The sequence below is a fragment of the Mastomys coucha genome, unplaced genomic scaffold (assembly GCF_008632895.1).
Source record: "Mastomys coucha isolate ucsf_1 unplaced genomic scaffold, UCSF_Mcou_1 pScaffold5, whole genome shotgun sequence".
NCBI lineage: Eukaryota > Metazoa > Chordata > Mammalia > Rodentia > Muridae > Mastomys > Mastomys coucha.
In genome coordinates, this window is record NW_022196911.1 from 102,750,035 (window position 1) to 102,761,726 (window position 11,692).

At 46.0% G+C, this 11,692-nt stretch overlaps 1 protein-coding gene across 4 annotated transcripts in view; it reads right to left on the reverse strand.

The window, feature by feature from the left end:
- The window catches only part of Tex2 (testis expressed 2), a 115,194-nt gene that overhangs the window by 79,754 nt on the left and 23,748 nt on the right, over window positions 1-11,692 (reverse strand). The window contains exon 1 of one of the 4 annotated variants that reach the window (XM_031350667.1): window positions 489-614. The exons of 2 other annotated variants lie outside the window; for them this stretch is intronic. The gene's annotated coding sequence lies outside the window, so the exon portion shown is untranslated. Of the gene's footprint in view, window positions 1-488; window positions 615-11,692 lie in introns of those variants that run through there. One more of the 4 variants, XM_031350666.1, reaches the window with a different exon arrangement.

Genomic DNA, 11,692 nt, shown 5'->3' on the forward strand with positions numbered 1-11,692 from the left:
GTGTGAGGGAGCCCGAGCACATGTGTGTGTGTGTGTGTGTAAGGGAGCCCGAGCACATGTGTGTAAGGGAGAAAAAGAAAGCGACAGGGAGCTGCTAAGGCACAGGGTGGCAAAAAGCTTCCTGGTAGACCCTTGTGTGTGTTGGGGGGGAGGGGCATCTACTGGCACAACCAAGTGGAAAGCAGATTCTAAGTAGCAAAGGAAGCATGAAGCAAGGGAGGGAGGCAGGAAGCCCAAGGCCATGTTCAAGATCTGTAGTCAGAAGCCGCCATGCTCCTGACAGAGCCACCGGAGCCACATGGCTGCCCTGAGGTGTCCTCTGAGGATTACTTGCTTATAAACCTGAGGCAAGGCCCTCCTCCATTGTAGGTGTCCCAAGGAGGACTGGGGCCAAGGGCAGCCTCGCTATGCACTGATGGGGCCCAGGAGCTCCACAAGGATAAGATCCCAACAACTGGCCAGCTAGGATCAGTCCCTGAAAGACATACCAAATGCAGCCATGAGGCAGGCGCTTTGAGGAGGCTGAGACCCTGACTGGGCAGTGCAGGTCCTCCACTCACTCCACCTTCCTGAGCTGTGAGATGAGGGGACTCTTGTCCATTGTCTTCAAGGAACTTTCTAGAAGGCTCTAAATTCTACCAGAATAGAACACACTTAGGAGTTCTACTTTTCTACTGTGTGCCAGAGACACTCTTGGCAAATATTCAAAGTCAGACAAAGGAAACCAGGGTGCAGTTCAGATGACCAATGCTCTGAAGATAATCAAGTCAAAACAATTTCCAAACTGTTCAAATAGTTCAAGGAGGCTCAACTCTCACCTTCCAGACTTGTCTTGCTTGGCCCAACTGTAGAAACATCCCTTACATCTGCTCACAGGCAGAGAGTTGGTGGGCCTATACAGATAGTCAAAGATTCAAGAGTGGAGGCAGTGGAGGGTAGGCATAAGGCCCCATCAGGCACCCTGCAGCCTTCCTCCCCTGGTGCCCACTGGACACAGATAGGTGCCATAGCTGGCCCTGATCTGGCTGTGAGAGAGGCAGAGCCCCACTGGGTGCTCAGCCTCAAGTTTCAGTCATCAATTCCAGACAAACATCTCTTCAAGGACAACTCCAGCTTCATCTCCCTGTGGATGGGAACTACCCTTTTCCACGTTCCCATGTCCTCAGACCTCTGCTGAGCCTTTCATGAACCCCCCTGTCTTTCTAGAGACAAAACTCAGTGAGAAATGAACCTCCTCCTTTCTCTGGCCCTTGGAGAAAACAAAAACAAACAAACAAACAAACAAACAAACGTGAAGGAAAGCCAACCCTCTCACCAGGCAAACAAATATATCAGTCGTCAAGCTTAGCAGCCTGAGTTCCACAGACTAGACCAGCATGCTCTCTCTCTCTCTCTCTCTCTCTCTCTCTCTCTCTCTCTCTTTCACACACACACACACACACACACACACACACACACACACACACACACACTCAATCACCATTTTTTAAAGTTTAGTAACAGAAGAACTGGGCCTGCCAGCCCAGTCCTGGAAGTGAGCCCACCCTCTGCTGTCTGCAGGAACATCCTGAGTCCACTGATTCCGGACTGTGATCTCAAGCCCTGATCCTAACTGTCCAGGGAAGCGGTGCTACCTTGTCTCACACAGTCAACTCCATACACTTACTTCTTCCCATGTCTCTACACAAAACTCACCCATCCATCCCTTCTGCTCTTCTTCCACATAAGCCACATCCAGACCCAGTAAGCTGTAACTCTGAACTCAACAACCTGTCAATCCCGATTCTGCCCACCCCTCCCAACCTCATACCAAACTTACTTACTCTTGTCTATCATGGAATTTGCCAAATGGCTATCTGTAATGTTCCCTTCCTTAATTCTCCAAGCTGCCTTAGTTCATATGATCCCAGAAAAAGAGAATTCTAGACAAGAAGCCAATGGCCCTGTTAGTAAGCCCAGATAGCTCTCCCTCTCCACCAGGGAGAGCTTCCAGGGTCTGAACTCCATTCTCAGTCCAGTCCGAGGACATAAGTCACCTTTGATTCTTGTGCAACATGTTTGTCATTCAGCAGAATCAGGACTTTGGAAAACTAGGATAAAGCGGTCATACACAGGAGCCAATACCATGCAGTATGATGGTCACAAAGCCCCGAGAACAAGAAGCATATTGGAAGAAACTAAAGATCTAAAGTATACCATGTAAGCACCACTGTGCTTACATGGAGACACCACAGCACGCGTTAGGGCCCAGCAGAATCTGAACATGCAGATTGCCCCACATCAGCAAGGACAGCACTTGGCAGCTGCTCCTCAGTAGGGGCTGAAAGGAAAGGTCCGGGGTCAGAGGAAAAGCAAGGAGAGCTAGCAGCTAGCTACCTATAACCAACATCATCCCTGAGACTCTCTTGACTCTCTTCTGAAGAGCTGGGCAGGTAGGTGATCCTGTTATTTGGCTCATTCAAGTTGGAGCTCCTTAGAGGTTACCGATAAAAACAAAGGGAAGACTGGATACTGGCAGGCTGGCTGCTTGCACCACCCTCCCCCTAGGAAAACTGACAAATCTCTCCTGTAGACTGGGGCACCCACTGGGCCACTTGCTTGTCCACAGCACTACCATACCTTGCTTTAGTATATAAGTATCCATGCATGTATGTACGTATTTAATGTGCATTAGTGCTTTGCCTACATATATATGTCTGTCTGACGGTGTCAAATCACTTGAGGCTGGATTACAGAGCTGCTGTATGGTTGCTGGGAATTGAACCCAGGTCCTCTGGAAGAGCAGCCAGTCCTCTTAACTGCTAAACCAACTCTCCAGCTCCAAGTAGTATTAAGCTTTTGTAACCGTTCTTTTTTTCTTTTTTTTTTCCTTTTTTTGTTTTTGTTTGTTTGGTTGGTTGGTTGGTTGGTTGGTTTTTTGAGACAGGGTTTCTCTGTGTAGCCCTGGCTGTCCTGGAACTCACTCTGTAGACCAGGCTGGCCTCGAACTCAGAAATCCGCCTGCCTCTGCCTCTGCCTCCCAAGTGCTGGGATTAAAGGCATGCTCTACCACCGCCCAGCTTTTGTAACTTTAAGAAACTGTGTAATTGTTGTGAAGTCTAAACTTAGATTTCTGAAATAAGAGATTAGTGGGCAAACCTACTACACAAAAATAACTGATTATAGCCAGGCGGTGGTGGCCAGGACAGCAAGGCTACACAGAGAAACCCTGTCTCGGGAAAAAAAAAAAAAAAAAAACTGATTACAAAAAACTGATTACGAAGTCAAACTCTGGGGCTGGCGAGATGGCTGAGAGGTTAAAGACTTGTTGCTCTTCTAAGGGACATGAGTTCCATTCCCAGTATTCACATCGGGCAGCTCACGATCACCCAGAACTGCAGCTCCAGGGGACTATGATGGCACTTTCCGGTCTCTGTGGGCACCTGCATTCATTCATATGCACATGTACACTGGAGAACTCACATAATAAATACATCTTAACAACAACAACAGAGGCCAGGCGTGTTGGCAAACGCCTTTACTTCAGGCAACTGGAAGGCAGAGACAGGTGGATCTCTCTGAGTTCAAGGCCAGCCTGGCTTCTGTGCTGAGTTTCCAGACAGGGCAACACAGTGAGATACTGTTTCAACAAAACAAAAGAAATAAAAAGTAGCAGAAATCAAACAAAGAAAATAAGCCCAGCTTCAGGCCCTGCACTATCACTTGTCAGCATGTGACAAAGTTCCAGACTGAAGCATTTGTGCTCCCATGCAAAGGCAGCGGGTAAAAGCGCCTATCTCCAAAGAGCTCCTCAGAGAATCAAGTGATAAAGAATCTTGATTCTTGGGGCTGGTGAGATGGCTCAGCGGGTAAGAACACAGATTGCTCTTCCAAAGGTCATGAGTTCAAATCCCAGCAACCACATGGTGGCTCACAACCACCCGTAAAGAGATCTGACACCTCTTCTGGTGCATCTGAAGACAGCTACAGTGTACTTGTAATAAATAAATAAATAAATAATAAAATATTTATTTAAAAAAAAAAGAATCTTGAATCAAGAATCAAGTAGCTGAACTGTTGCTACTGGAACCAGCAGCAGGCTCGAGCACATCCCTCCTATGCAGGAGGGCTGGCAGACGGACGGACCGACGGACGGACAGGCAGACAGATGGACTCAGGAGCATGCTGTCAAGGATCAGACAGGGAGGGGACCTTGCCTCCAGCCTTCCTCACCATAAGAACTGGATGGTGCAAGCAGCTTGGACCTTTAACAAAACAAGGACAATGTAGAAACTCGGGAGTCCCACAGATTGAAGCACACAGTGAAAAAGCAGAATCTGGGAAGATGTTTCTACACAGAACACAACCAGTAAAAAACACACTTGCCAGATGTGGTGGCGCACGCCTTTAATGCCAGCATTCTGGAGGCAGAGGCAGGTGATCTCTGTGAGTTCAGGGCCAGCCTGGTGTATATGAGTAATTTTCAGATTAGGAAGGGCTACTTAGTGAGACCTTATCTTTTAAAAATAAAAATAAAAATAAAATAGGGGCTGGAGAGATGGCTCAGCGGTTAAGAGCACCATCTGCTCTTCTAGAGGTCCTGAGTTCAATTCCCAGCAACCACATGGTGGCTCACAACCATCTGTAATGGAATCTGATGCCCTTTTCTGGTATGTTTGAAGACAGCTACTATGTACTCATATACATAAAATAAACCTTAAGGGGCTGTAGAGATGGCTCAGCGGGTAAGAGCACTAACTGCTCTTCCGAAGGTTCTAAATTCAAATCCCAGCAACCACAGGCTGGCTCACAACCACCCGTAATGAGATCTGATGCCCTCTTCTGGTGTGTTTGAAGTCAGCTACAGTGCATTTATGTATAAAAAATAAATTTTAAAAAATAGTTTAAAAAATAAAAATATAAAATAAATCTTAAAAAAAATAATAAATAAATAAAATAAAAATAAGTCAACAGGCTCCCAGGAGGTCAAGAACTAACTAAAGCCACCAGGGTCCAACAAGTGACCTTCACATGCTCTTCAAAGATGCAAGACTGCTTAAAAAGGCAATTTTTTTTAAATTGCTTTTTCATTGTTGTTGTTGTTTTTGTTTTGTTTTGTTTTGTTTTTTCGAGACAGGGTTTCTCTGTATAGCCCTGGCTGTCCTGAAACTCACTCTGTAGACCAGGCTGGCCTTGAACTCAGAAATCTGCCTGCCTCTGCCTCCCAAGTGCTGGGATTAAAGGCATGTGCCACTACTGCCCGGCTTTAAAATTGTTTTTTTAAGATTTATGCTTTATTATTTTTAAATTATGTGTATATAGGTGGTGGGGTATGTGCACATGTGTGCAGTTGCTCTTGGCATGCAGAAGAGGGTGTTGGATTTCCCCAGAGTAGGAGTTACAAGCAGTTGCGAGTTGGGTGCTGGGAATGAAAACTCTGGTCCTCCTTGAGAGCAGTGTGTGCTCTTCCCTGCTGAGCCAGGTCTCCAGTCATACCAACCTCTTTTGTTACTGGTTGGTGCTTTAAGATCTCACTCTGTAGTCCAGGCTAGCCTAGCACTATGGAACCCAAGCTGACCTTCATCTTGGGGGAGGTGACAGCCTCCCAAATGCTGGAGTGAACCTGCTCTGGCCTGGAACTAACTTAAATAAACCTGGCTGGCTCTAAACTCACAAAGACCCATTTGTCTCTACCTCAAGAGTATCAGGATTATTCACCAACACACACACACACAGTAATTGTCTGTTTTTGTTTTGCTTTTGTTGCAAAAAATTGTCTGCTTTTTTTGTTTTGTTTTATTTTGTTGTTGTTGTTTTTTCCCGGGGGGTGGGATGGCTTTTTTGAGACAGTTTCTCTGTGTAGCCCTGGCTGTCCTGGAACTCATTCTATATACCAGGCTAGCCTCAGACTCAGAGTTCTGCCTGCCACCACCACCCAGCAAGTGTCTGATTTTTTTTACTAGTCGTGTCCAGCGTATGCACATCTTCTTCCCAAGTTCTGCTTTTTCAGTCTATGCATCAACATGCAGGACCACTGTACCAGGCTGGCCCAACCAAGCTCCTCTCTGTCCTCTGCCCTGTTGACTGAAAAATTTGCAAGATTCTAACAATGTTTAACAGTAATTAATTAATTCAGTTATTACTATTTCAACACAGATCTGAATTTTAATCACAATATAATTTATAAAGAGTTTAGTGTTATGAAATCAAATCACTGTCACCACTGTGATGATTAAGTAATGGCTAAGTTCGAGAGAATCAGTCAGTTGCTTGATTTAGAGTCAAGGAAATGAACACTCAAGGGTAACCTCATTCTAAGGGACTGCAACTTGCTGCCATTTCTGATAATCGAAGCTAGAGTTAGACTAGACCAAGCCTGCCACAAAAGGTCCTATTATGTCACACACAGCCAATGAGAACTTGGAGCCAAGGTGAAACAACACATTGTTGCACTTCCACACAAAAGCAAGAAAGGCTGAGGATGTGGCTCACCTGACTGAGTACTTGTCTGCCCGGGGTTCAGCCTCGGGCATTGCATGAAGCAGGCATGGTGGGTGGTACACGCCTGTTATTTGCTAGGATTCTTTGGAAGACAGAGGCAGAAGAATCAGAAATGCAAGGCCTGCCTGAGACTGTATCCAAACCACAACAAAGAAAAGAAAAAAAAATCAAAAGGCAAGGATCTGGACGATTTGGGCAATTTTTGTGTTTTTATTCTGAATGAATAAGTGTATAGTTTCTAATAAGCCCTTAATTTTTTAAAAAATGTATTTTATGTATATGAGTGTTTTACCTATATCCACCATGTATGTGCCTAATGCCCAAGGAGATCAAAAGAGGGCATCAGATCTCCTGCACCAGGAATTACACAGTCCTAAGCCACCATGTAGGTGGTGAGGACCAAAACGTGGTCCTTTGCAAGAGCAATGAGTGTCCTTAGCCATGTCCTTAGCCACCGAGCTGCCTCTACCCTGGTCCTCTGCAAGAGCAATATGTGTCCTTAGCCATTGAGCTGCCTCTCCGGCCTCTCAAAGTCTGAACATGATCTCCTGGCTCCTGGAGCCTCCTTTGTAGATATGGTCAGAAGCACAATCCCTGGCTTTTTTCCCCTATAACATTTATTTTTCTTCCATCGGGTGGGTCCTGGGGAGCAAAGACACAGCAGCAAGCACCTTCGCCTGATAAGCTGTTTTGTCCACACTCTGATCACTATAGTTATTATTATGTTATATTCTATATGTATGGTGGGTGTTTGGCTGCATGTAAATCTGTACATGATGCATGGTGCCTGTAGAGGCCATGAGAGAGCATCAGATCTCTTGGAACTGAAATCACAAGTAGCTGTGAGCCTCCCTGTGGATGCTGAGACCTGGGTCTCTGGAAAAGCAGCCAGCACTCTTACCTCTGAGCCAGACCCCCAGCCCCAACCATTATTACATCATTAGTCATAGTTTTCAAAGGACAACTGGGCAAATGATTTACCAATAAATTCTAGGAAACATCTCCACACATAGATGCCCCAGCCATCCTTTCTCATCTCAGGGCTCATTATGATTGATGAGTGGAGAGGAAACATACCATGTGGAAATGTTTCCAGCAGTCACAAACCCATGTGTATAGAAACACACACACTCATGAGCGCGTGTGTGTATGTGTAAGCACATACTCCACAATGGCTACTCTAGGAACTGAGGCTCACTAGTCCAAAATAGTATGCAACGTTAGGAAGACATGATAGGGCAGGGAGGGGTCAGAGAGAGGCAGACCTCGAGAAACAGTGAAGTTGAACCAGGAACTCAGCAAGAGGTCTACAGAACTCCAGCTGCTCTTGGTCATCTTGTGATAATCAACTGGTTAATCCAGTCCACAGCTACTACTTCAGAAGTCATTATTCTATGCCAGGTCCTCGTTCTTGAGACATACCTCCTCAAGGCTAGTCAATCAACTCCTTCAGACCCTTCAAATAAGAAGTCGGAAGTGAGCTGCTGCTGCCATGGCCACACGGCAGTCAGTGTCCCGCTCCCGCTCCTTGCTGCGCTGGTCTTGTGCTGTTTGCCATTCAGGTGGCGGCCTGATCCACAAACCCTGGATGTGGAGTTGGCCCCAACATGGCTCCACCACACCCGTCCTGGAGGTCTGGCCCAGTGCTGTCAAAGGCCAGACACAAGGCAGGAATGAGGGACAGTGAAGAAAAGCAAGTGACCTGAAAAGAAACCTGTATGCACAAGGGCAGAAGAGAAAGCTACTGCTTGGCAGATCAGAGGAAATTAAGCACACCGAGCATTTCATAACCAGAAACATGAGTACACAGCATGGAACCAGACGGTCTGATCTAATTCTGGAAGTGCTCTAAGTCTGATGGCTGCAATGGACTCTGCTGATGTTTCAAAGAAACAAGCTCTGTGAAACTGTGCCCTTGGTGTCTTTCTGCTCACAGGTCCTCCCACTAACTGTAGTGTCCTGCCTTCCCACATGACTGGTGCTGAGTTATCCTCTAGCATCTGTGAGTCTTTGGAGAGTAGCGTCCGCCCACAGACAATGCTAGGCAGACTGAGAGCGTCCCGCATATCCACATGCGATGAGGACCATCAAACACCACTCAGATAACTCAACACCCCAAACTGCCCTCCATGGCACAGCCGAGAGCCAAGGCTAACCAGAAGAGCATGTGTTCAGGAGCAGCCTGGCTGGCTCCCCACTCCTGGTTTGTCCACTGAGGATCTCAGTGGTAGAAGCATGCCCCCCCCCCCAAACTGTGGGAAGGAGGAGACAGAGTCCATAAACTGTAAAGGGCAAGAGTGTTGCAGTTAACTACACTGACAATTTTTTTATGTGTTTGCTTGCTTGCTTACTTGTTTACTATTTGAGACAGGATCTTACTGTATAGTCCCAGCTAACCTAGAACTCACTATGGAGACTAGACGGGCCTAGACCTACAGAACTCTACCTGTTTCTGCCTCGTGAGAGCTGGGATTTAAAGGTATACACAGCACCACATCTAGATTCCCCTTGTATCTTAATGACAGAGAAAAATGCAACATCCAAAAGATAATAGCACTTCTCCTCAAAGACCCTCTGTGGCAGTTGCTATACCTAAAGAAAATTTAGTCTTGTTTTCCATAAGAAAATATCCACTATACAGTTTTCTTTTTTCTCCAGAAACTTTACAGGAGACCTAGGGAAATGGCTGAGCTGTTATGAGCAATTGGTGCTCTTACAGAGGCCCAGAGTTCAGTTCCCAGCACTCACATCGGGCAGCTCATAGCCTCCTGTAACTCCAGCTCCAGGGAGATCCTCTTCTGGCTTCTGCAAGTACACACACACACACACACACACACACACACACACACCCCTCTCTCTAACATACTCATACAACATACACACACACCACTGTACACATATACACACATACACACCTATATGTACATACATCTACCCACATATCCACAAGCATAGAAACACACAACTAAAAATAAATTTTACAAAAACAGAACCCCAAACCCCTTGGGGCTGGAGTGTTGGCTCAAAAGGCCTGAGTTTGGTTCCCAGCACTCCCGCTGAACAATTTACAGTCTCAGCAAACTCCAGCTCCAGGGGCATCCGATGCTGCTGGTCTCTTCAGCCACATGCACATGCACACACATACACACAGAGACATATAACTAAACATATATCTTTAAAAAAATTTATGAGAGCAATTTTAACCTCTCCAGTAAAGACCAATGCTCCATATATGTGCCCTTATCAGCTCAAGCAGAGAGCAGTGGGGCACACACCTGTAGCCCCAATACTTGGAAAGTGAGACAGGAGGATCCCTACAAGTCTGAGATAAATCCAGGCTACAAAATGAATTCAAGCCTAGCCTGTGGTACTACAGCAAGACCCTCACTCAAAACACAAACAAAGAGGACACCAAAGGGCGCGACAAAGGGCTCTCGTGGGTCCAAGTCATGGTTGTGATGTGTGAAGATGCACCAGAAAGTTCTACCCACCAACAACCTGTTACAAGGGCTCGTCTTGAGTGTTCCCACCAGCACTGTCACACTTAAGCCCTTTCACTACCCTATCTACCTGTTCCAAGGAAGTAGAAACACCTCTTCCAAGAGATCTTGAGTCTAAAAAAAAAAACCTGAGGAGACTAGAGAGCTGGCTCAGGGGTTAAGAGCACTTGTTGCTCTTGCAAAGGACCTGAGTTTGATTCACCATTTCCACATATTAGATAAAAGAAATTTTGATCAAGACAAAGTAGTTCTGGCAACTTGCCAAGTAACAAGGCTATTAGCCAGCAGCGCCAGGACTCCCACTGCAGGCTTACACTCTCAATCACTGTATACACTGCCTCTTTCTGCTGCTTCCATCCACAAGGCAATCTGGACCGGAGGAGCTTTCATGGCACTCTGCGTTTTAGGCGATCCAGTCACTCAACAACCAAGCACATTACTGGGAAAACAGAGACTTTACCCTATCTACCTCTGTCTACCTACACAGAGGCTCACAACCACGTTACCCCAGCTCCAGGGGATCTGATGCCCAATTCAGACTTTTGTGGGCATCAAGCATGCAATATTGTATACATACATGCATTCAAACAAACACCCATACACATAAATATAAATAAATCTCAAAAAGAAAACTCAAAAAAGGGGGTTAGAAGAAAAAAGGGAAGAGAGGGAGGGAGGGAGGGAGAAAGGGGATACAAGAAAGAGCAGGCAAAAGCTGCACTGATTCACAGAGCAGGCTACTAATACCACTGTCTATTATCACGGCCCTAAAGAACTGTCTGGGGTAAACAGCAACCTGCCGAGGCTATATGCATGACATCATGAAGGTTTCCTTATTTAAGAAATCACAGATAACAGCAGAAAGACACTCATTCTCCCTCGGCACTAGCCATCCGTCCTGCCCTCTATACTCATCACTGTATCTATATATATAAGCAGATGCTTGTGTATGTGTTTGCTTGAGACAGTCTTTTGTTTGTTTGTTTGTTTTTATTTTTCAAGACAGGGTTTCTCTGTGTTGTCCTGGCTGTCCTGGAACTCACTCTGTAGACCAGGCTGGCCTCGAACTCAGAAATCTACCTGCATCTGCCTCCTAAGCGCTGGGATTAAAGGCGTGCGCTACCACCGCCCAGCTGCTTGAGACAGTCTTACCAGGTAGCCTAAGCTGACCTCAAATGAAAATCCTCCTGTCTCAGCTTTCCTGTAAATAAGTGTTCTGTTGCATGTACTAACCCTGCGATGCCCACAATAGCACACCCCTGCTCATAGACATTTTTGTCCTCAGGAGAGTGGGGGACAATAGGAACTAGCCAAGTCCTCTATGAGCTTCCATGTAGCCTGGTGGCTTTGTTCATGACTAAACCTTTCCTTTTACACTGTCCAAGGGCGAGTAAGAGTTACCCCTATGCAAACAACCCCATGGATCAGTCTAAATGGGTCAAGGTACTACCAGACAGGAATTGATTTCCAAAGTAACACCCAGCTAAAACCAAATACTTATCTCGCTCAAATTATTCTATAAAACAAGTATTTGAAATTAACTGTGGATCTTCCTTCATTTCACAATTTACTCACTGCTACAAGTCTGTTTGGGGAAACATTGTAATGGCAGTCAAATCTTTCCAGCCCAGAGAGCAGAGATGAGACAGTAAACACCCATCTCCTCACTTTCTCAGGGTTCACAAAACAGAACAGCAGCCAGCCTGGCCTGA